We start from the raw sequence: 26,175 nt of genomic DNA, 5'->3' as shown, positions 1-26,175 counted from the left end.
CCAAACCGTAGAACCACCACCCCACGCCCACGGTTTTCCGGTGGGCGAGAAATTAAGAGCGCCCGATTTCCAGCGATTCCGGTTTACTGCGGATAATATGTGTATGACTTGGGGGATGATTTTCGTCGTCGTAGTCGTCGCCGGTACGTACATAAGCGAAGGGCGTTTTGTTGGGTAAAGTTTTCGAAATTCACATCGCAAGCAACCATCCTGTAGGGCAAGTGTGTCAACAGCACTTGTATTCAAGCCCCCCTCTTCCTCACCCTGCACATGGTCTCTCGTACACACGCTGTTTATAAGCATCGACCTATCCCCCTTTTCCAGCAGACAATCCGCTTTGCTAAGTACTAAACTATCTACCCCCAATTAAGTGGGATTGGGACCACGTCAAACGCAATTTTATGAAGGAACGTGGAAAAACCTAACGCGACCTGAAACCGTAGATAACCTATTTTGAATAGTTAACGACGGAACCCACAAAACCCTTCAGAATAACACTATATTCAATTACACGGCACGGACAACACTCTAATTTCATCTTGATATTCTAAAGGCAACTTAAAAGCCTTCAGGAATTTATTTCAGTAATTAAGTGAATACGTCCACTATATATATAAATAAAATAAATTGAATCATAAACAACGTTAAAAGAAATTTATGTTTTCCGTTCTTCGTCCTGTAAATGAACGAGAGCTGCCCATGATAATTGCATCTGTTTTTGCCGAACCATTTCGTTGAAAGACTTTGATGGATGTTAGGGAATTACGGACGGGGGAGGGCCTATATTCTCCATCGAACGAACAGACCGATCATTTTTTTTGTCTGCACAACTCGATTCTCCGATGAAGAATTATTGCTTCTTATGGACTGTTTCTTTCAACATGTTTTCTTTATATACACTCTGGCCTTCTTTTCTTCTTCTCAGTACTATTTTTTTTTCAATAAACTTTTCTTAAATACAATTTCATATGAACAGTTACGCATTGTTGCGGAGGGTAGATTGCTTTTAATCAATTTCGCCTAATAAAAGTCTCGACGTAAACACAAATTTAGCCTCAATCAAGTTAAAAATATATGTAACAACTACATGTTTATAAGCTCTAAACTGAGAACACAAAGTGCTCAATAACGTGGAATATTTTACTACCTTTCTAAATCCAGTTCCCTTCATGAAGTCACTCAACTTACAAGGAAGATAGTAAAGTTTCTCCATTTTATTTTCAATCGCATATATTTTTTATTAATTAATTAAACAAAAAAATACAACATTATTGAGCATAATAGGTGTAGTTTATTATTATATAAATTTAAATTAACTTCAAAAATTGTCAATTCAAATGGATAAGACAATACACGTTTAATTCATGATTATCATATTTAAAGCTATATATTAGGGTTAGACAAATGTCGGCTCTTTGGTTAAGATAAGTGCGGCTCCCTAAGAAAATTTAAATCCGTGTATTTAATAATATGTACCGTGGTGTGGCTCTATAATATATGAAAAACCTAATGCGGCTCTTATTGATCATGCAAGTATGTAATTATATTATGCAAACATGACTTGTTTGTTATTTCATTATGTATGTTTATATATTATATAATGTAACAATGGAATACAATCTACAGGATCTCCCCGTATTCAAGTATATACTTAAGAATTAGCAGTGTTCAAATTAAACCTATTTTGTAAACCTAAAAGAAAATATATAAAGTAAAATAAATTAATTAAAATTCGGAAATGAAAAAAAACTACACACACACCTCAGTAAAATAACGTATATTCCTCCTTTGATATGAATTATGTATGAGAATCATTTATTTCTAAATGATTAAGTCAGTTTGCAGTCTAAATATTTTGGGCTTTAATCTATTCATGCAGGGCTGTATGCAAATTCAGCAGGAGAGAAATAAAACGGCACAAAGAAGAGTAAGCGGGATTCATTTCATTAGTGGAAATTAGCTAATGATTTCGGTATTCCAGTTATACGTAAAACTTTTAATATATGCGCCAGTTTATAAACCGTATTTAATGCACGAAATCCGTTTATTTAGCATTCGTTAGCGAAATCATATTGCTGCAATTACCGTTGCATTTTGCACAATTTTAATTAATTAACGTAAAACCGAGATTACCATTTAATCGAATGTTTCTGCGCCAACAATAATACACGATATATTGAATGGACGAAGAAAAAATAAATAATAATAATAATCATAATACATTTTGAAGCGTTAATCAATCAATTACAGCAACCTGACAAAAACATATTATGTGATTTTCAATTATTATTTACTAAAATCATTTAATTTTTAGAACGTTATATATATTTTTTTTTATCACAATAAAAGTTAATTTATTCGATTCCAATTATAATAGAGTTGATGATTTTAATATTAATCAAAATATTTTAAGTATTTATTAAATTTTGAATAATAATAATGTTTAATTTGAAGATTTTCAATAATTTCTTTACATCGAAATAAAATTAATAATGAATTTCCTGTATGTGAATAATCTTCTAAATATCTTAACAATAATTTTGATGATTTTTGTAAGATGATCTAAGTAATATACTCCGTAATCTAGATTTATTACATCTATTAATATAAATATGCAATTGGCAAAATTCCTATTCCATATAGGAAATATGAAGTAGTGGAATCAAATACACATATATAGATTATCCTTATCAAATAGTAACATGATTGCATCTATTTATTGGTTTTCTTGTTTTCATATAATGCGAAAGAAAATTTGCGACAATTCTTCAATAAAGTGCTTCACCTATAACGTTTTTTCTATAAAATACAACTTAATTAGAGACTTTAGAATACTAAATTTAGATGATGAAGAATTGATGGCATTAACTAATACATCTACCTCTTAATTATTTGACAATTTCAATTAACGTATATTTCAAACCATTTTTACTAAGAAAAATCAAATTTTGGTCTGATGGTAATAAAACATGTTTTTTTTTAAACCATCCAATAAATTTGGGGTGCGTCTTATCGTTTTCTATTATGAAAAATACAGTATAAACTGTGGTTAAATTGGCTAATTCTAAGTTTCTTATACCGTTACATGTTACAATTAATTGTGTTATAAGTTTTATATTCATAATTAGATACTTGAGAATAAATGTATTAAAACTACATATTGATAAAATAGTTGAGTGAACAATTTAAAGTGGAAAATATATTAGAAATTCCTTCTTTATAATTTCAAGTGCTCGGAAAATATGTTCATACCTTTCTCTAAGAAGCTATGCAATAGTCAGCTGTGTATATACGCGGTTCAAGATAGGTTGGCAAGGAATGTTTGTGTCTGAAATCTGTGCAGGAAATTCGCGAGTACGCAGTTTGCAGTTCATGATAAGGATAAGCCGGCTCCGAGGAGGAATGGTAATACCATCTCAACGGCGTCAATATTGAAAGGCATCCTTGCATCTTGTACGCTACTTTCACAGAACCAACAGACATTATATATATACACAGTGTCCTATACGAAATGTATTACATTCAAACAAGCATCGAAGAGATTGGCTGATGGCCGATGGATTAAACTGGATCGAAACAACAACAAAAAAATCATATATACAAAATGTACAGCAGCAGCCGTTTTATAACCGTGCAAAATGTAGATATTATTATCTCAAAAAATTGTACTCACATCCGGTTGAACGTGTCTGTAAATCACATAAAATATGCGCAGCACGTTGTTGTAAATCACGATTTATCATCGTTGGATTTTACATGATAAATTTGTCGGCTGCAAAAAAAAAATATTTTTGAAAATAGTGGGAAACATGGATAAAAATATATCAGAGGGTTGTAGTTGAAACACTAAATTAATATGTTGTTGAAAATTTTATATTTTATTAAAATATATGTTTATATCATTTACATTTGATTACAAAGTATGAAATTTATATTTATTGCAATAATATTAGAATATGTAATTTTTATGCATTTTATTAATGTTTAAAGTATAGTTTTTAGTAGGCTCATTAATATTTTGTATTAGTTATAATATGAAATAATCAAGAGATGTCTACAATTTTTATTATCCAAATTTAGATAATTTTACAAAAATTTTACTTGTCCAAGTATTGTCCATGGTATATGTGTCTTAACTTAGGAAACTTTGTCAAACATGAATAAATATTACTTCTGGTTATAGATTTAAAGTTTAGAGAGAAACACGTGTATTTTTGTAATTAATATGATTTTTTAAACATTTATACGTACAATGTAAATCTCCAATTTATGTTTAATATTACATAATCATCTGTTTATGCATTGCAGTGTGTTCAAAATATAAGGGTGACTAAAAAATACTTCCACGTGGATAGTCTCATTCAAGCATTAGTGTTTTTATATTTATTTAATACTTATTTGCTTTAGAAATTTGTCTTGCTTTTCAAGTTTACCAATTAATTTTCAATGAAGTTGCAAATCTTACCACCATAATACATTAAGTAAACTCCTTACATAACGAAAATACTAGTTATCGATCAAAAGTTTATAATTAACCTTAATTTAATTACTATTTAAAGACTTATCAGCATTTTCATTATGTAACATACTTTTCTAAAGTCTAATGAATTACATTGATAGTTTTGGTAATTTTACTAGATTGTGTATATCTTTACAATCGTGATATTTTAAAGACACAAGTTTTATAATAATATATCTAAGAAAGTAATGCATACAACATTTATACCTCTATAGTAATATCAATAAAAGAAAATAAATTGTATAAAACATTCAGTATTGGTAAATGAAAATGATCGGTTATATCAAATAAAGAATACGAGGAAAGACCAATATAGAAGATCTATATCTATTGTATACATTTTGCGCACTACTATTTGTCAGTCTCATTTTCATGCTATAACTTTAAACACACCATTTATTATTTACATCATTGGGTCTGAATGACAAAACCAATTTCCCACTTTGCAGCATGGAAGTGTATTGCTTATAACATGCTTCCAATATTGTGTTTCGCTATTTATTATATAAATAAAAATTATATTTTATACTACGGATGAATAAAAAGTTAAAATTTATAGACATTATTTATCTAGTAATCTATTTTAATACGATAAATTTCAGTTTATTGGATATGGAGCACTGAAATTGGAATATTCTTCGGTTTATTAAAATAGATTTAACCGCTGCAGCCAGAAACGTCAATATATTGATAAATAAACATTAATGACCTATCAATAGTGTAATAGCAAGGCCATACATGAGTGAGTTTTGCGTTGGATTTGGGTTAATCCCTGATGTACTGGACTGTTACTAACGCGGCAAAGCAACAGAATAGCCAGATGAACACAAAACTACGTTTGATAACACGCATCCTACTGAATCGAACAGATCAAACAATAATTATACTGTTTAATATCATCAATTATTTACAAATAAATTATATTTGTTTCCTGTGACATTACATAGTCTGCATATATTACCTACATGATACTAAAATATATTTATCCACAAAAAAATAGTCTTTTTCGGACCTTATTTTAATTGAACTCCAAAAAACTTTGTGTGCCCAAGAAACGGTACATTTTTTTAATGCCATCTTTAGGATGATGCAAGAAACTTGTTCTGAATTGGAATACACAATACACTTTATATAGTATTCATTATTATTTAACTTTAAACTTAATTATGAACATTTATTTCTCCAACGTATTCTCTCATTATACCACTGTCTTACATATTAATGTAAACAATGGTTTGTATTTTATTATTGTTTTATATTAAACTTTTGTAGGCGATCGGCGGATATATCTGCCATATTCTTTTAAAATAGATTTAAACCTTTGTAACACATCTTTCAGTTTTATAAATTGTTTTTAATTGTCTATGATAATTTCATTTACACTTATATAATAATAAAATGATATAATTTTGTTTAAATAATGAATGACATTAAAAATGTAGCATGTGTTGAGTTTGAACAATTATAATAAGTAACGTATGAATGCGGTGTGTATATATAATTAGAGTCAATATTTAGTCAGGCTTAGGAGGCGTAGTGAGTAGGTTGTATAATTAAGTTGTGTGGAGCCAATAAAATAGTATTTGTGAGAAGGCACGCGAGGAAACAGGCTGCGGAAACCTCATTTGTGTGATTAAGATAAGGGTGCATTATAACACTGTACAATAACTTTATTAAAACATTATTATTATTAAATTACAAAGTTTCGCTACTTCCGCTAATGAACAATGCGACTGTCGTAATAGACGAAACGCAATTAAACCCATAAAATAGCGACAACTCTATATATATTATTTTTATCGCTAGACCAATTAACAGATAATTGTTTTGACTGCCCTACAAATTAATAAATCAACCGGCAAAGTTTAACAGTTAATTCAATTGTTATTTCTTTTTTCGTTGCATAAGTACTCCGCACTTCCCCCAGGTATAATGAAATTGAATTACAATTTATTAGACTGCATTCTGTTTAAATTCCTAAACGTGGCTATAAAAAATACCGGAAATTTCGTTATATATATAAATTGTCTAAACGTATGTAGTAGTACGTCTGCCGAATATAATTATAAAATTGCAGGTATTCTTTGGGAAATTTCCCCAGGGGATGTTTTTCATTCCACAGAAATTCGCCTTGTCCCCAGTCTCTTTAAACATCCCTTCCCTTCTTTTTTTCCCCGTTTTGTTTGCTAAATATAATTATAACAATGAAAGGACGATTTCTTATATTTTCTTTAAGAGGGATATCCCTTTGAGGTTTATACTTTTTTCAGGAATGAGAAAAGGACAGGCATTGAAGACATCGTTGGATTGTAGGAAGAAAGCTCCTTTGCGAGCTGCATTTAATTAATTCACTCACTCCTTGTACTTCTGCGTTGAATGTTTTTGGAAATTTACTAAGTTTTGAATCATTGTCTTTTTACCTCGATTATCGTTGAAAACGTTTATTTTTATTTATTTGTATTTTCCATTTCGCCTTTTGCCATTGAAAACTTTTTGATACATTATTAATATCGTTTATTGTCGTGAAATAGATTCAAGCAGCCTTTTCATAAAGTTTTGAAGTCTTTGATGATGCGTTGTTTGTCGCGGCTGTATCTTAATAGTTCTTAGGAAACAAAGCTGTCTCTCCTAGAAGCCAATCCTTTATTTTAATTCTGATAAATAGAATTCAAGTGGTTCTTGGATGAGAACGAGCTTTGAGGTCCTTCGGATGGTTTTCGGGGATCGTTTGCATAAACCGCGCACTAATTTCGAAAGCCATTAAATACATTACGCAAGTAATTCGGTTGTTTGAGGTAATATGAGCGAAGCAGGAAAAAGTGAAAAGGATTCGGGGTGCAGGATAATTGGGGAAGGCCCCTCGACGTTATCATCGCCTGCTTCCCTGCTGATATTCATTACCCGTTATTTCGCATTACGCTTCTGCCCACCCTTTTGGAAATCTGTTTGGCCCCGTGGCATTATTGCTTCGTTATCAATTTTATTCCATATCATACATCTTCGTGGCCGTCGCGTTCCATTTGTTCCCAAATAATTAAGGGAATTTATATTTACGATCCGTTTTGCCGCCGCCCTTCGCGTTTGCTATTATTATTCTTTCTGCCTCCAACTGCGCCTCGTATGCACAACTCCAACCCCCCTTCGTGAATTGGCATTTTTTATTTTTCAATTAAATTTCGATTCGTTATTAATCACGTTGTTTTTTTTTTAAAATTCGAGGGGAGAATTACAAAAAAAAAATATAAAATCATAACCAAAGGTCGGGCGTAAATGCTTGTCGTACAATGTTCAAATCGAATGAACAAATCATTTAAAATTTCATTACTTCACGAAATTTTAAAACACAAATTGATAAATATAAATAAAAAATATAAAGGAGAAAAAATTAATTTTTTAATTGATAATTCTGGTATTCCATGTAACAGTTATTTCATAAAATAACCATCAACGGTGCTTAAATTAGTTTTGTTATTTGATACTTCAACTAGTTATATTATAGACTCTTAGTTAATCTGTAAAATAGTGTAATTGTACAAAATAAATCCTACATTAGTAAATAATTCTGTACTCTAGTAATTCGTAGTTTTTCACCATAAATCTCAATGATTTCCATTATATCTGCTTGACTGTGCAATACAATTTTCGATTGCGGTCATTACTCGTTACATTGAATGACACGAATGACCGTTTGAATGACATGTTACAATGCTAGTAGTATTACAATCACGAGAAATATCTACTGTATCAGTTGTATAACGTGTTGTTAAAATGGTTTTACACATGTAAAAATAAGGAAATATAGTCTCATTATAGTTATTACAGCATAGAATTTATGATATACATATACTAACTGTAGATTACCTTGAAATTTTAAATAAGCAATTGTTTCTCTAATTAATAATTAATATAACAATGTAGTTACTTACGTTTTTTTTCTACATAAAAATATGATAAATTTGATAATTTGTTATATATTGTTTACAATATGAATTTTAACATGAATTTTTAAAATATCTTGAAATTTTTAACTTAACAAAATAAATGTTTCACATATCGAAAATTATATAAATTATCTATTAATAATTCAGATTGTTGTTCACTTCAACGAAATAACTTAGATTTTCACTAACTTTTCAACTCGTGACGCCTTACATAGTGTAAAGATTTGATGACTGTATTACATAATTTATTCATAAGCAAAGTTTCCTGTGTAAAAATTATGGCTGATATATAAGCCAAGTTATTAATTTTATACGTCATGTCTTTAAGTTTAAATTTAAGATAGAAATCAAACACATTTGATTATATAAATTAATTGTCGGTAAATATGCAAATAAAGGTTTGATTGGATTTTAAAGAGAAGATAATGTGGTTAGTCAATTTGCGTCTGGCGCAATCTGGCGTTAAATTATTTAGTAAATTTTGCATATAACTTAATGTTGTTTTAATTAACGTTTGCAGTAAACGTTAGTTGTTTGTAAAACTTTCTAAACGGGTCACGTATAATACAAACTTACCCTGAACTGTGTTTTACAATTTGATTTGTCCCAAAAACGTCGACAGATTCTCCATTAATATCAATGCTGCAGGTAAATCCGTTTTCTATACACATCACAACAATGTACTTATTTATTATCGAAAATTAATTTACCGACGATATGATTGTTCAGAGTTAATCTGGAGGCGGTAAACAGGTTGTTGCAATATCGATGTAGCAGTTTATAGTTTGTTGTACAGCTTTGTGCATGGATGGGAATGAGGCTTCGCAGGTTCCATTGATTGAATAGGAGCGTAATTCAACGACGTGTAATCCCGACATAAGGGAGTGTGTAGTTTGTATTTGACCAACACTGTAATCTAAAAGCGTTCCACCTGAATGTGGGTCGCGTACCTAAGCTCCTTCCTAAGTACGATGTAAACGGGACGAGTACAGTCTTATGCACACAAATCCTCATCTAGTCTTACTAACGAAACGTATACAACTGGAACAGAACTATACTGAAAAGACGCCAAACACATTTTCGGGCCAACAACAAAAGTACTTGGATAATCTTAAAAACATAAAAAGTCAATTTTAAAGTTTTACAATTTCTTCTAACTTACCTAATGTCTGATTCACACCGTATTGCAATTGAAAATATTTATTAATAATTAATGTAGTAGATTAAATAAATTAATACCTCGCATAGTCCTTGCAATTGGTTTGAAACCGGACTAATTAAGAAAATAAATGCATAAACAGGGTGATAAAAATATCATTAATTTTTAAATTTTCAAACCTGAATAATGCATAGTAATTAATTTAGATTTAACAAAATTGTAAAGACACCAAAACAATAACAAAAATGCTCCGTTAAATTTAAAAAATAAAAAAGTTTAATTCATTAAAATATATCACTTGTCATAATTGAATATCTAAATTAATAACGAGTTAATTGGGTAGTAGAAATACAAATTACACACTATACCTATGCGTGTAGTGACTAATTATATTACCTTCAAAGACGAAACTTTCTCTTTCATCTTTCATTCTCTCCTTCACATGAGGCAAAACGTTTATTATTCCTTTATCTAACGCGACCTTCATTTCCAATTCATACGTTTGCCTTTATTCTCATTTAGTACAAAACAAACTTGTTTACTTCAGTTTAATCATTTAATTATATTATACTATTGTCCTCATTTATTTCACCATTAAATTAAATTTTAATCCAACTATTGTTTAAATAGCGAATAAAAATCATTTTTTGACAGTTTTACTAGGAAAATATCGCATTTATATAACAAGTAAAATAAATGTCAGATAAAAAAATTATCAAAATACTCTATTTTTCGAATCTTTTTACATAAAAATAGACTTACTGAATACTAAAATAGTATTTTCTTATGAATTTGGTATAACTGTTTCAATAATTATTTTTATTGCTAAGAATAGGTAAAACTTTTGCAATTAAATTACTTTAATATTTGTGTGACAATAAAACTTAATTTTGTATGTGTTGGAATGCGGACACTGCTGTAATTGTGCGAATAAAAGCCTTTTATAGGTTTCCTTGATGGAAGCTATAAAAATGACCTTAAAGTGGTATTAAAAAAAATGTATTCTGCGATTAAACAATGATACTAAATTTAATTTGTACGAATGCTGTGCATTGTATTTTTCATGCTACATCACCATTCAGATCCATGATGCCTGCATGCATGCATCCTCTGGCTTCTCTATTTTATATCTGGCACGTAAATTGGGTCTGGCTGAATTTTGCATGCAGTAATAAATAGTTCAATAAAGAGTTTATTGTTCTGCCTTCGGTGGGTCGGCTTGCTTATAGCCTGGATTTCGGTTTACTGCTAATAAAATCGTAGGCTGATTATTATACCCGACATCACTATGCAAAAGAAAAAAATAAAACAAGAAAAAACAAAGTATGTTGTGAGTGAAAATTGCATATGAACATACATACGTCTGCCAACAAATAAAAATTTAAAAAATATATATAAAACAATGTAATATCTACAATGCGTTGGAAATTCGTCAGATGGAAAAAAGGGAAGAAAGAAAATCAATTTTTCCGTTTTTCCTTTCTTGTATTTCATTTCTGGTTTTTGTTTCCTGCTTTGGTTGAATGAATAAGCCTAACGCGCTTTGATCTCTCAACCTATTTACCATCGCATGCACTTATCGGAAATATTCCGTTCAGAACTCAACCGCCGACCCATTCAGCGTGATTTACTCGGTTCAATCCAGCTCCCCTCGGCGAAATTGTTATATAATCATCAATCACCGTTATATAATAATTACGGGGCGGCTCGGCATTGCGATCTAACCTAACTGAAACCGGTGGTGGGGGGGAGTTGGTTGTGAGAGTTAGGGACGGATGGAGCTCATCTATTATTGTTATTGCGCGGTTCGTATACTTCCATTTCCGTTTAATATGCACTCTTCTATTTTCGCATTTATCGACGAAGAAGGCTTGGGGGAAATCGAATTGTCCTCGGAGACCGCAGGAATCGATTCGGCGAATGGAGCACCCGTATAAATAGAAACGTCATTTTGTCCCTCAGTTTCTGTCCGCCCGGTGTGTTTCGTTTTTATTTCAGCCGCCCGGTTTTTCCGGGAGATTTTTTTTTTCTGTCCTTTTTCTTCTTATGTCATTTAATATTGGCTGGCTGGCGAATGTAATTTGCCGCTGATGGCACTAACGCGAGGGTCTCCCTCGTTGCTAAGGGAATTTCCGGTTAAGACCTCCGAAACACTTCCGGAATAAGCGGCGTATCTATTCTTCCGATATATTTTCTGTGAGCCAATAATAAAAATACTTCGATCAGTTTTTGCAATAAAATTGCTTTATTGAAAGCCACTAACGAACACCACCAATTGCTGACGCTCGTTTTAAAAAGACTGCACTAAATTGCGTCCAATGTTCCGACTTTTGTGCTACAATAATAAGTTTTCTTATATTTTCTAAAAACAATTTCAAATATGGTGCATAGATACAGTTTCTATCCTCAATTGCGTCTCCAAAATTAACTCACAAATACAACTTTTTGCCTTCAATTATGATTCCTAATTAGAATATAATAAGTAAACCTGGAGCATCCACCTTGATAAATAATACTAATTTCTTAGAAATATATGTAGTTGCAGCAATCTATAACAAGTATAAAATATAAATTACATAAATTTTCTTATTAAATTCTTCTTCATTTATCTTTTAAATAAAAATTTGCATCCAATAATTTGCACAATATGTACATATTATACATATTTGATTACATTTACAAATAAACAAAATTTTTCTTAAACAAATTGTATTCCTGCAGAAAAAATACTTTCAATTATTTATGTAAATAAATTGTTGTAATAAATTTTAATTATTAGATTTAAATAATTAAAATGCTTTTCAAAAGTTTCTTGTTATATAACCTTCATTTTAGGATATACATTAAATGTTATTGGGAAGCAAGGGACAGGGACTAAAGCTAGAATTACGTATTCATTGTATAATTAGTGAAAAGGCCGGAGGCAGAGTTCATCTCACGCGATGTCAAATTGTATCAAAAAATAATTACTTACAGGAAGACGGCCGGAGAATTTTTAATTCCCTGACTTTTCTCTAATCCATCGATTCATGAGCAGCATTATAAAGAACCCAAGCAATTAGAAAATTGTATTAAAAAAATATTATATGTTTTATAATTAACTTACAAGATAATTGTATATTTTAAAATTTAGCTCATATTGACTTTTTATAAGATGGCAAATGTTAATATTTTGTAGAATAATAAATAATCTATGATTTTCTAAACTTTTCATAACTAGATAAATTATAGATTGACAATAGAAAAGATCATAGCTTATTTGCTATTTCTTGACACTGCAGCACACGCGTGGGATACAAGTGTATCATTATAAGATTCTTACAAGTACCTGCAAACATACTTGTAACAGATTCTATGTAATGTTAGTTCATCGTGTTTTATTGCCGAGAGTAGAGAGTTGAGATTGAATCGTTTCTAAAATAATTAAGAATTAATTAATATGGCAAATAAAGGCAAATAATGTTTCAGAACTGAAAATATTCGAGAATGGATTTGTCTTAGAAAATAAGAGCAAAAAACTTTTATACAGTACGTAATAAGGGAATCTGCAAAGAGGAGGAGAAAATCGCGATTATTGCTATTATCTTTTCTTATTTATTTTTTGTAATTTTTAGTACATTTATAAAGAAGTAAAGACAAGAAAAGTAAAGACAAAACATAGCTAGTTATTATTGTGCGATACAAATGAATCCCACGCGACCTCTGACATAACAAATTAAAGCGCGAGTACTGAAATGTTAACTACGACTTAACAAAATTTACCAATCATCTATCCAAGAAGTACCTGATACAAAGGCGTAGTTCCTTGTTAACATTAAGTTTGTATCATGATGAAGTTCTATAAATGTCACTAATAACAATATGAATAATAATAGTAATATTTGTTTTCAATGCTTTAACATAATTTTTTTATAGAAGAAATATAAAAAAAATCTTCCCCTCTTATATAAAGTAGCCCTCTAACAATAATAAACTTGTTTTGTTCAAACAAAGCAACTGAAAGTCGGCTGAAAGGAATCCGGTAGGCAACTTTGACGGTTTGATAAGAATTCGGTTACTCTTCCGACAGCAAACACAAAGGACATTAATCCGGGCTGATGGAGCTGTACACCCAAAAAAAAGTCATTATCTGTCATTTTTAACATGATAATTAATTGACGAGGGTCGTTTCTGCCGCTTTAAAAGTTACAGATTAAACTGAATTTTTGATTAATTTTATTTCCATGCTTTCNNGTTCAGAACTTTTAACGAAAATTAAAAACGTCTACTCATTTTCATTAAATTATAAAAATTAAATCAATTCATAGAGGTTTTTTTAAGTTTCAAACTTATGGAAATCTGATAATTAACAAAATTTGTAAACAAGATAATTAACATATTATTTGTCTTAATTCATTTCTATTGATTCAAAACGATTGAAATAAAAAACATGTGCTGAAATATGCTTATAAAAGCAGCAATAAATATTTTTTTTGCTTACTAATTTACTTACTGACCTCTTAACGACGCGAAATAAAAAAGATATGTGTACATTACATAACTATTATTGGGTAAAAAAGTAATGAAATACGAGCGCACTTTATGAAATAACCCAAATAATTTATGGAGCTTCTACAAAATTTATGACCATAATATAAAACAGCAAATAAGCTATTTATGGTTATGATATGTTTTAATGAAATGAATTATATAAAACTAAGCAATTATTATCGTTTTTTTTATTACTTTTTATGTAAATATTAGTACAATTTGCATTATTTTTTCTGGAACTTATTATCTGTCTACAATAGTATTGATATATGTAATGATTATTCTGTAAAGTGTACGTTTGTATGAATGTCAAGTACGTTAATGTGAATGAAGTGATACGTGTTTGTAAACGCAAGTAGTTTATATGGAAAATTATGTATATACATTTAGCTTATGGCGATGTCTACTTACTTAATATTTAGTATTTTAACAAGGGTTTTACAAAAAACCGTTTATCAAATTCCAACTTTTCTACAAAACCGTTTCAGAATTTTATAAAAAACTAAGGAATTTTCTTCAGGAAACAGAAAGAAAATTTTCTAAATTTGAAATATTAGCATTTTTAAGTAACGTGGTAAGATTTCACAAGGACTGATCAAATTTAAATTTTAAGACACCATTATTCCGCAAAACATAGTTTGGGAAACTCTGTTTTTGAGTATTAGTACTTGTAGGTCCGCATTAAGAATGTCATAAGTTCTAGACACTACTTAGGCTAATGATAGAGGTAGACAGTAAAGTATACATTTTAGATAATTTCTTGAAATGATTGTACATTTCGTTATAAGTGAATTATAAAGTAATATCTCTTTGCATAGAGTTTATCCTGTTTGATAGAAGGATATATTGAAGTACATAGGGTGCATCTGAAAATATTGAAGATTAGTTGTTCAACATCGTATATCTCTTATTATTTTGTTCATCTGGAACATGGCATAATCTTTTCCTTTTCTGGTTTCCCATTATTTATCAATAATCAATGAAGCACCGAAGATAATCCGCTTTAAAGTTTAGCTGGGAACTTGCGTGCGCCTGCTCAACGTATCGTAACGTTTCCTCGATCGGCTATATATAAAAATAATTGTTCCCAGCAGCGAGAATATGAGACGAGGGTAAGATATTACGGTCTCCTATTTTTCCATCGTTATCTCCACGTATAACGACACCCTTAGCGACTTTATTAAATTATTAAAATAAAAAGAAAATAAGGAGAATCCTTGACAGAAAAAGAGAGAAAATCACCCATGAATATATGCAATGCCTTTCGTCTTTAGTATGCGACAGTTTTATGTAACTGAATTAGGGAATCAAGGATGGTGGCATTGAATGGCTGTGACTGCAAGGATGCGACGTGCCAGAGCCATCGGCGATGAAATCGCAGGTGAACGCGCCGGGAATGACGACGTTGTGAAATCTCCGAGGAAAAATAAAACACAATTTGTGGTCACCGTGTGGGAATCACGATGATTGCAGTGCAGTTGATGTTGTCGAGTGTGGCCCAGCTTCGTTCCTAAATTGCCTAGATACAAAACACAAGGAAAAACGACAACAAAGTCAACGCAAAAAAAAATCGGAAACAAAAGTGTTTTATTTTGTAACTACTTTCTCTGGAGAGGAAGCATCAGTTAGAAGTTTGCTGTTAGAAAAGTTGCGTTTCAGATGGATTTTCATACAAGTTTTATAGAACGGTAAATCTTCCTTGTATACGTGGATACGGCTTTGTGTATGCATGCTTGTTTTTCCTGATCGATAATCTGATAAACTTCTAAGATTTACGTGTCCGATGTTATGCGAATAGAAACATCTGCATCGTCTATAACGTACATTCATTGCATCATAAAAAATATTCATATTTGTGAAAGACCAAGCGCAGAGCCGTATGGATTGAAATCGATTTCGGCTCGGACTCGTGCTTCATAATATATTGCTTCCATATTTATGTACGATATTTAAACAATAAAGCTATTAAGGAATGTTTGTACCAGGAACGGTCTGCTACAGGAATATCCTTTTTATTATACCGTTATGACTCACATGAGCAGCAGTTACCGCTATAAACGCATACTTTATTTGAATTATACTATGTGCTAACGATAAGAGACACACTGCATCATTGCCTATTAGATGACATAATATATAACTTATATTTGTGTAATTAACTTAAAAGCTTTCCCAAAGTTACAGTTATTAAAAGTTTATATTAAGTTGATTATTAATAGTATCACGTTATTAAAGATTTACGAAACTTCATTAGCAAAACACAAATTTCTAATAAAACACTTACTTCTTCAAAATTACTCATTTTTTACCATGGATTTGTATCATGTTAAATTAAAAAAATATTATAAAATTATAATTATATAATCTGCAAGTTATTTATCATCTCGAAATTAATATAAACGTAAAATTAACAATGAGAATGATAAAAATATACGAAAAAAGGATAGGTGAAATAATAATCTATAAAAACTATAATGTTAAATTAAAATTTCCCCGGAAATCTCGAGAATTTCTGAACTTTAAATCTTAATTTGAACAAATTAGAAAGTAGATATTATTTATTTTTAATTAATACAATTTTATACCCAAATTCGTTTGTTTTAATTTACAAAATGTGTTAATTATATATTTATTAAAAATAAATCTCTTAAAATTCACGTGCATATTCAAAGTGTTGAGATTTAATAAAATATTAAATTTTAGACGCCTTTCAGTTTTCATAAAATCTTTTACTATAGAATTGGTTTCGCTTGAGACTGTCGACCTAATTGATATGTGCGAGCGATAATTATTTTCTGTTTGCAAGTAAGGGAATTACAATTTTAATTGAAAGCGCTCAAGAACTAATTTCCTGTTTCAGTTTTGATGAAATTTACAAAATGCAAAAATAAAAGGTAGAAGAAACACCACTTCGCTGTTTCTTTTCAGTTGTGTCCATTTTTTTTTATTCTCTTCGCTTTTAATATATTCTGTTTTCAGGCATGTTATCTTATTAATCCTCGAAATGAAATATGTTCTTTATAAAGGTTGAATCTTGTAGGTCTTTCTGTGGTCTATCCACAATACAGCGTGCTCGGACACACGCTGAAAGATATATTATTGCGCACATATCGTTTGATAGATGGCTTTAATATCGTGGTTTGATAAAGAATGCGGAAAAGATGAAAGGAATATATCAAAATATTTATGTAACATTTCACTTCGTACATATACCAATTTTATTTTTGTTTATTTCACACCGGTTTCGTGCAAGGTTTAGACATCATATTTCTGTTAACGTGAAAAAAAAAACAAATTGCTTTATTCATTTGTAAAATGAATTTTCTTCTGGTAAATATTGACTAGCCATGAAATTGTTTGCCTATTAAAGGAATTAATGTCCAGGTAAAAATAACTTGTGTTCAGGTTAGATTGATGAAAGTAGTCCATGCGATGATAACATCACGACATGCTTCACACGAAGAGAGCGCTTTAAGTGACCGCAAATAATATTCGAGTAATTGATTTCAGAAACACAATTATGAAAGGACAAAAAAAGTGTGTGCATGTAAGATATGCATGCCGCTAATTGCGGTTGAACTACAAACAAAGCTCACTTTTCATCGGCATTTCCTTAATTAAAATTGCGTCCTCGACCAACGCATAACCAAATTAAACCAAAACAAAGGGAGGCGCAGTTATGTTAATTGTTTTTACTCTGCGCTCGAAAATATGATTTTATTCGAAAATTAAACACGTTTTAGCCCAGATTCAGTTCGCAGAAGTTTCGTGGATATTAGTTTCTTTCACTTCGGCTGCCTGCAGCGGGGAAATGGTGTTTCTTAATTCCAAGCAAGGGCGAACAAAGTTGTTGCAGGAAAAAGGTCCTAGTTTGTTGTCAAGTTCTTATTTTTTTTGAGTAACGGCACCCATCTGAGTCATACATTTCGCCACTTTTATCGTGCCGCTTCTTTGATTACGAACAGTTTGCATCCGCAATGAATTTCTTCTTTCGGTTTCTTTTTCTCTCCTTGTGTTTGTTTGTGTTTCTTCTCTTCCTTTTTATTTTTCTATCTCTGTTTCTCTTGATATTTTTTTTGCAGCCGAAGAAATGTCCTCGTCGTAAACATAAACAAGAAAATTTGTTACGTACTTTATTGCAACTTTTCCACACCGTTATTACTGAATATTTGATTAAATTTTCTCGTTGTTTTCCTTTTTCTTTTCCTCATCCTCTTTGTCGCCGTTACTGGAGTAATTCGGCGTGAGGGGCGCTTTGAAAATTATCAGAAGAGAGGAGCAAGACTATTGATTTTCCAGTTTTGCGCGATTGATCCCAGGGGTAATAACGGTAACCACCCTAGCCACCTCGTTAATAAAAGGTCTCGCCGCCCTCGCCGCGGTGTACAATTGTTTGCGTCACTGCAGATTCAACCAATAATCCATCCCTAATCCATAGCAAAAATGAAACAATAGGGATTGTATCTCTATTTGTAAAATCAATTGTTCTACAAAAATGAAATTAATGTACTCAATCAAATAATCAGTTTGGAATACACTAAATGTACATTCAAGTACACAAATTATTAATTAATAACTAAAACAATTTAATTACACAGAACGTAATTATCATTTTGAAATCCATTAAAACTTTCATATTTCTTGACGAAATCAATAATTGATACGAAATACGCGCAATAAACTAATTGAAAATATTATATATAAACTTTCTGTAAATTATATTATTTATAAATATGACAATTATGACTTACATATAAAACCTGCCAGTATTTTTTTTCATAATTAATTTCATAATAAATGTTTGAAAAATATGTTTTTTGCAACGTTCTGTGTCTGTTGATGAAATTTGAGACTAAATAACAATCAAAATACTGAGGAGCACTCGGTGAATCTGGAAGAAGGTAGAAACTCTATCCAGTGGAAAAATTATTCAGGTGGAATAATTCTCATCGTACGTTTGTAAAATGCAAAAACAATAACGATTGTTTGAACAAAGAAATTGAAGAAAACATGTTATGTAAGATGATAAATAAGATATTCCTTATTTTTAAAACAACAAAACATAAACAAACATGAACATTAATCTTTGATTTTAAACTGTTTTTGATCTGATATAATTGTGTTATTCGATAAATATGTTTTGTTTTTCTTTATAAAAGCTCTTTTAATGCTAGTGATGGATAAGTTAGAAAACTCATCTCAATAGCAACAATATATATTAGGGAATGTATGCGGCTTCCTAGACTATTTTTAGAAGACTGTATCTTAAAAATGGCTCTTTGCTCCAAAAACGTTGCCGACCCTTAATGTATTAATATAAATACATAAATTACATATTCAGAAAACGTGAATCATATTACTTAATGAATTAACCAATTAGGATTCACATTTCATTAAAACTACAATTATATCTATATTTATTATTGGAGTAAAACCACAAACAATATTAATTTATTTTCTAGTATGTACTCTGCTTTTACAGAATTAGCTTGTAGAGAACATACATACAAATAAATCTAAAAGGCTGTTAGAGAAAAAGCTCTAGAAAGTAAGATCGAGGATCGTATTGCAAAAAAATAACTTTCGTCCTATAAGGCATTTGGGAGTAATTGGATACGCCGCAGACAATATAAGTGTAGATTCTGGAAATGCAAAGAAAAAACAGTTTGCTTTTGTTTTTCGCCCTCTGACTAACTCTCAAACTAACAATGTTACTTATATAAATTAATCCTAAAAAAAATGTTACACATGACAAAAAGATATAATTATTATTATTTATCAGAAAGACATTGATGAATAGCCTTTTATATATTTATACAGTAATACCTCTCAGTCCTTTATATTAGTACGAATTTACAATAGTCCGGTTTGGAAATTTCAAAACAAACTAAATTTTAATAAATTAACTAGTTTAAATCAATTGAAATCTTAGTCTTCGATTAGTGCGGTTTGAAAAATTACTAGAAATATTCTACTAGAAAGTTTTCATAATTATATCTCGTTACGTTATTATAGAAATGATTTTTTTTTGCTTGTAGATATAGGTTGAATTTTAATTAAATTTATTTTAATTTTTGGTATTGCATTCATATTCAATGCCGGAATCCTATTCAGAGCCGAATTCCACTACGTAATCAATATCACGATTAATGCTGTGGCCTATTCATGGCTCGAATGGTCCATTGGTTCATTTATTCAATACTCTTCAATACTTATTATTACACCGACCTAATTTACTTTGTAATATCAACAGCGCATGAATTAATAATAGCTTAGGGTATAAGTTTTCCCAATTAATTTATAATTATGTTGCTACACAATGCATTTCTTATCTTTCCTCTAAACTTTTAGAAAGTTCTTTAATTATGTTTTAGAAGTAAGTTGTTTGTATAAACTAATACTAATATCTAATTGAATTTTAAGAAGTTGGAATATTTATTACATGAAAACTGAAGTCATTGCAATTATAAGAAAAGAAATGCAGATCCTGTTTGGGAACCGAGATGTTCGAAAACCGAAGTTTACTGTACTAAATATTACATATTGTATATTATATCATGTTTAATATCATAGTGTGGTTGCTAAATAAAGTAGAACAAGGCCTCGTTTAGCGCTTCCTTAATATAACGCGGTCTAGTCTAAAAAAGTTCTAAATTTACATATTTACTAAGGTTTTACTATATTTTTTTTATATGTTTGTTTATTGCTATGAAAATTGTGTTCAATAGAAAAATAAATGTGTTGGATTTGATTTTAGATTTTTGTTTGTTTTAGGTGAGTGCAAACGTAATATTCTCATCAAAGAAGGAAAATTATGAGATCTACATTTAAGAAGTAAGTTTTCTAATAATACCAAACTCCGCGGCTGTAATTTCCCGTTTCTTCATCCCGTTGTCCGTATCTGCTTCCATTGCTTCGATTCCTGAAAGAAAAAGTATATTTTTGTTTTCCTGAAGTTCCTGGACGATTGTACTGCCGTATCGCTGCAACGACTTTTCGATACACAACCATTTTCCACTTTATTCAAATCCGCATCCACTTTCAAACTATTTTGATTTAATCCAAACACTGTCGGCTATTCTGAAAACTTTTCGAGATTCGTCCGTCGTGCTTCCTGCATCTAAAATAAAAGAGGTCGAGGATGAGAATGAATGAATGAAAGAATCGATCGAGTTCTTTCTGAGTGCAGTTTGATTAATGGAATAAATTATCAAAAATTCCATTCGGTATAAAATGTTTGCCCACTCGTTATGATAAAGTCAACTGTATGCAGCTCCGCCAATAATTCACCCTTCAAACCGCGCTGTGGAAAGGGACAAAACGCGAAAAAAAAATGAGTTTGGGATAGGACGAGGGAGTATAATTAATCGCCCCGTTTGTATGCGCATACTGTTATCGGTATTCCGAAAACGCGGATGAAATACATGTGATTGGCATGAAATGCAAATGCAAACAGTGATGCCAACTATACGTTATGTTTGTGTATGAGAGAGAGAGAGAGAAAAGTGGAACATTACAAAAAAAAAAGAGATTTAAAAGTCGGGATGAGAGATTGAGATTGGGAGAAATACATCGGAAAAATGTTATTGGAAACGGGGCGGATGGCTTTCAACTTGTCCAGAAATCAAACTAGAGGGTGGAGGGAAAAATTAAAAGTCTAGATTGCTTTATGGTAAGTATAATTGATAGGGAATAAAAGCAAATCAAACATGAATCTGAATCTTGTTAAAAAAATCTAAACCACTAATTGGAGTTGCGCTGAAATGTCCAATTAGGTTTCATTTCTTTTCCTCTGGTTTTGAGGATTGCAAATTATTTTTACGCCGCCAATTATAACAATGGAACACCTCTCCGAGATTTTTTTTCAGTCGCTCTCAACCTGATGAATTCATAATATTTTCAGCAGATTTCAATTATTTTGTGAACCAAATTAACAATTAAAACTTTGATACAGGTTCATTTGGACACTTTTCGCATCTTCAAATAATGACGTTTCCACATTTTTCTTCTATATAAAATGATAAATCTGTAGTAAATTAATCTGAATATAGTATATAATTGTATCCAACTGCTTACAAATTATATTTTTCAAGCAAATTGTGTTTTCATATTTTAGTCATTTTCTCGAAATCTATAATAGATTTAAAAGATCCAAAAAAATAATATGAAAAGTGGAATTTTGGGAAATCTAGAGATTGTACACAAATTATTGTGGTTTCATCCATTTTAATGTAATTCGCGTTCAAAGTTGAAAAAATAACGCATTTAATAGCAGTGTTTTTATATTTTAGTATTTTTTCAGAAACTATAACAGATTGAATAGATTTAGAAGATGCATTTGAAATGTAGCAAGTTTTCTCACATTGTTGTAGTTTCATCTATTTGGCTGTAATTCACGAATCCATATAAAATTAAATTAATTCATAGATCGGTTCAGGTTGTAATGATTGATATTCTCTACATAAATTGACAGGAATCCACGAAATGATATACAGTAGAAAGCAGAATCAGTTTAATGTAACATTTAGGGAATAAGGGTAGAATGAACACATTAAAATCATATTAAATTCGCTATATTCAAACGAGGGTTAATTGCCGACTTGCATGTAAATATTGGCTGTTGCTATTGTTCGTTCGGTAAACAGAATTCAAGACTAAGGAGTCGATGCCTTTTCAACTAATTTGAATTTCAATTGTATATTTCATTCGGAATAAATCAGAGACCCAGTCCCAGAGAACAGTCCCAGCGCGAGATAAGACCCAACCAACTCTAAAAGTACGATTTATAAATCCTTATTTATTGTACTTCCAAATAATCTTTTTCGTTTGTTCCACTTAGCTTTGAATATGACCAACAAAATACGTGTTATTTATTAGCAGTTAACAATAATTCATACGTTTTTATTTCAATGTATTTATATTTGTACTTATAGTTCGAAAAAAACATTTTTCTTTACGAAGCTACAAATCCGCATTCCTTTGAAAACTAAGTTTCTATTAACGAAGTCATTTCGTCCAACACGAATATCATTCTTTAATTGAGGCATAACTGTATTTATACCATGAAATAATACTATTATTAAAGCGATTGATGAATAAATTCTTATTATATATACAAAATAAAAGTAAGAAACGCTTGTAAAATTTAATGATTTGTGATACTTGTAAATCGTTGTGAAAAGTTGTGCTACAAACGAATCTACGTTCATCGATTGACTGTTTTGTTTTTATACCCATCAGCATGTATTTCCGGTTTGCGAAGCAATGGTTAACGCCGCACACTGTGTATGCGAAATAATCGGCCGTTAATTAAACCGGCATAAAGTAAATCTCGCACAGGAAGAACAAACACTTTTATGAGCTGCCTATAAAATGAAACGCTTTCAAACATAAGCTCAGCTTGAGCTCCAAAAGGGAAAGAAAATAAAATCATTACGCTCCCTATTCAAATATGGAATGCATAATCCCCGGTGATTCATCGACCTGCAGGATTTTTCATAAAATATTTACAAATAATTGGCCGCTCGCATTTGTTGCTGCGAAATCGATAAAGTCCGTTTAAATTCACTAATATCGCTAAATCAATGTAATTTATATCGTATTATTATCAATTACGTAATTTGTAGATCAAGCGCTGGAACCTGTTTATTACATTACATCGAAACGCATTACCAGTCTGGCCCCCTAAACCAGTTCAACATATAATGTACAGTGTTTTGCATGATTTATTATTGTGTATGGAATACATTGTGCAAATGAATAAACGGCATCTTTTCACGTTTACGTGTTGTGAGCAAATTTAATTACCAGTTTATACGTGTATGCAGGAATCAAATGTCATTTCGTCAATGCGTACTTTTATCAGAGGAGACAATGTAAATGAATATACTGTGAATCAGGTAAACAATGCAGGATGCTGATGTAATCGATCAGTGTCATGAATTGTTTGGAAAATTCAATTTTCATGATCAATTCAAGATGCACATCCACGGGGATTCACGTAAATTGGCATTTAGCTAACTCATTATTACAGAAACATAGCACGTGATGTGTGAACCCTCGAAGCTTAATTTGCATGATTTACAGCATAGGCATTAATAATACCAAGTCAAAGAATGTCTACTAACAAGGGACTTCTCTGTTGTATGCAAATGTAATAATAACAATAATAAAGTAATTACATTTAGATGTAAATTAGTTATTCAATTTACCTTATTTTGTATAAAACAATTAATACAATTCATTAAGTACTTCTATACCTCGGATACTAATGGATAAACCGAACAAACTAAATAGGAATCTGCTATATTCGTAGATGTAATTGACAGCGTATACACTGTAATTTGGATTATAGGACGCGAATCAACCATAGGGAATCAATGGGACAATTGCAAAATCAGATGTCGGTATCAAATTAATATTTCAGATGTACATCAAAGGATCAATTGATTATCTACGTCCTGCCTGCTGTTCCAATTATAAAGAGAATTTGTGCGTTCGAATTACACACAAGTTCCACAACGCAATCTAGTAGATGTTGATAATTATTCACACAAAGGGGATCGCGCAATGGATACGTCCATCCGGGAATTACCATAAATAATAATAAATATAAAATGTTATAGCCTTCTCCTGTCTGAGGAAGCGAATTTATGGCAATGGCTTTTCCATGCGCGAATTTTTTTATTGTTCCTAAAGGCACGACATCTCACTCGATCGATGCCGCGAATAAACCGCAATTTGATTCTGTGATATATATTTATTTTTTTTGACAGGCCACCAAGAAGACATCTCGCGGGTTTTGGTAACACTAGATCAAACGGCATATTGTAGATACTGCGATATTCCATTTACATTTCATCATCTTCAAAACTTATTTCATTTCAGGAACAAAGCATATTTTATACTCAATATTGCGGAATTGGATTATATATTATTAAATACAAAATGTGGGTGTGTGTATTTCTAAATTTTATAGTTTTATTAAAACATTAACGATAATTCAATATTTGTTATATATTACTGTTAGTGACTTTGTTTAAAGCTGTTTATAGCTGTATCTTTTTTTTTTGTAGAGAAGAGGAAACCTTACATAGGGACCACGGGTGAAGTCGTGGTACTGTGGGATTCTTACCGCACTTAAACCTCTCCTCTTCTTCGCCAGCATGCAGGACCTGTATCACTATACTACTCTGCGATGCTGATTGTCTTTGCCTCTCTGGTACATCCCCTACATCAAGTTAATGCTGGCCTTCACTGCCACTATCCTCGTAGGCCCTCTGCAGCCTCCTCTCGTCTTCTTCTTTGCTTAGTAGCACCTCTAATATGTACGCCGATACAATATTCCAGCTCTCCGTACTCTTCAGCATTTCACTGATAACATTTTCTGGCTCTAGCAGAACTCCCAATTCTGCCTCCGTGCTTCCTTCCAACCCATCTGCAGCACCTAAAAACGTGTTCTCAGGGCTATCGTCCTCCTCACAGTACCAACACCTTTCATCCTCCTTCTTCGCGATGAAGTGCAGGTACTTGCCAAAGTATCCATGGCTCAGGTGAAATGTTCTGCTTTCTGCTTATCCAAGGCTCTATTTGCGGGATTAGGCGTCGAGTCCAGGCTCCTTTCTCCTCTAGCATCCGCTTTGGTCGCGCCCCTCTGCCTCACACCTATCTTCAGAACATGGAACTCTATTGGTGGCACACCAGCTATCACCTGCACTGCATCTCGGGAAATTGTCCTATACGCTGCATAACCTAATTGCTCCTCTCCGTTGGACCGTTTCTAGCGCTTTCCTATAGCTTATAGCTGTATCTATGAAAGTATAAAGAGTATGGAAGTGCCGCACCACAATAATTTTGACAGCTTGTACATATGTAGGTCGGAAAATCTTCGTTGAAAATAAATCCTGGCACCGTTCATAATTATGTTTCCATTGTTTGAATGAGTCACGCTCCTGCAGAAAAGACAATACATTTATGCAGGACTGAATCATAAAAAAAAGTAATAGATTTTTTTTTTCGTTGAATAA

The sequence above is a fragment of the Nicrophorus vespilloides genome, unplaced genomic scaffold, assembly GCF_001412225.1.
Source record: "Nicrophorus vespilloides isolate i.1.1-1 unplaced genomic scaffold, Nicve_v1.0, whole genome shotgun sequence".
Lineage (NCBI taxonomy): Eukaryota > Metazoa > Arthropoda > Insecta > Coleoptera > Silphidae > Nicrophorus > Nicrophorus vespilloides.
This window is presented reverse-complemented; position numbering follows the sequence as displayed.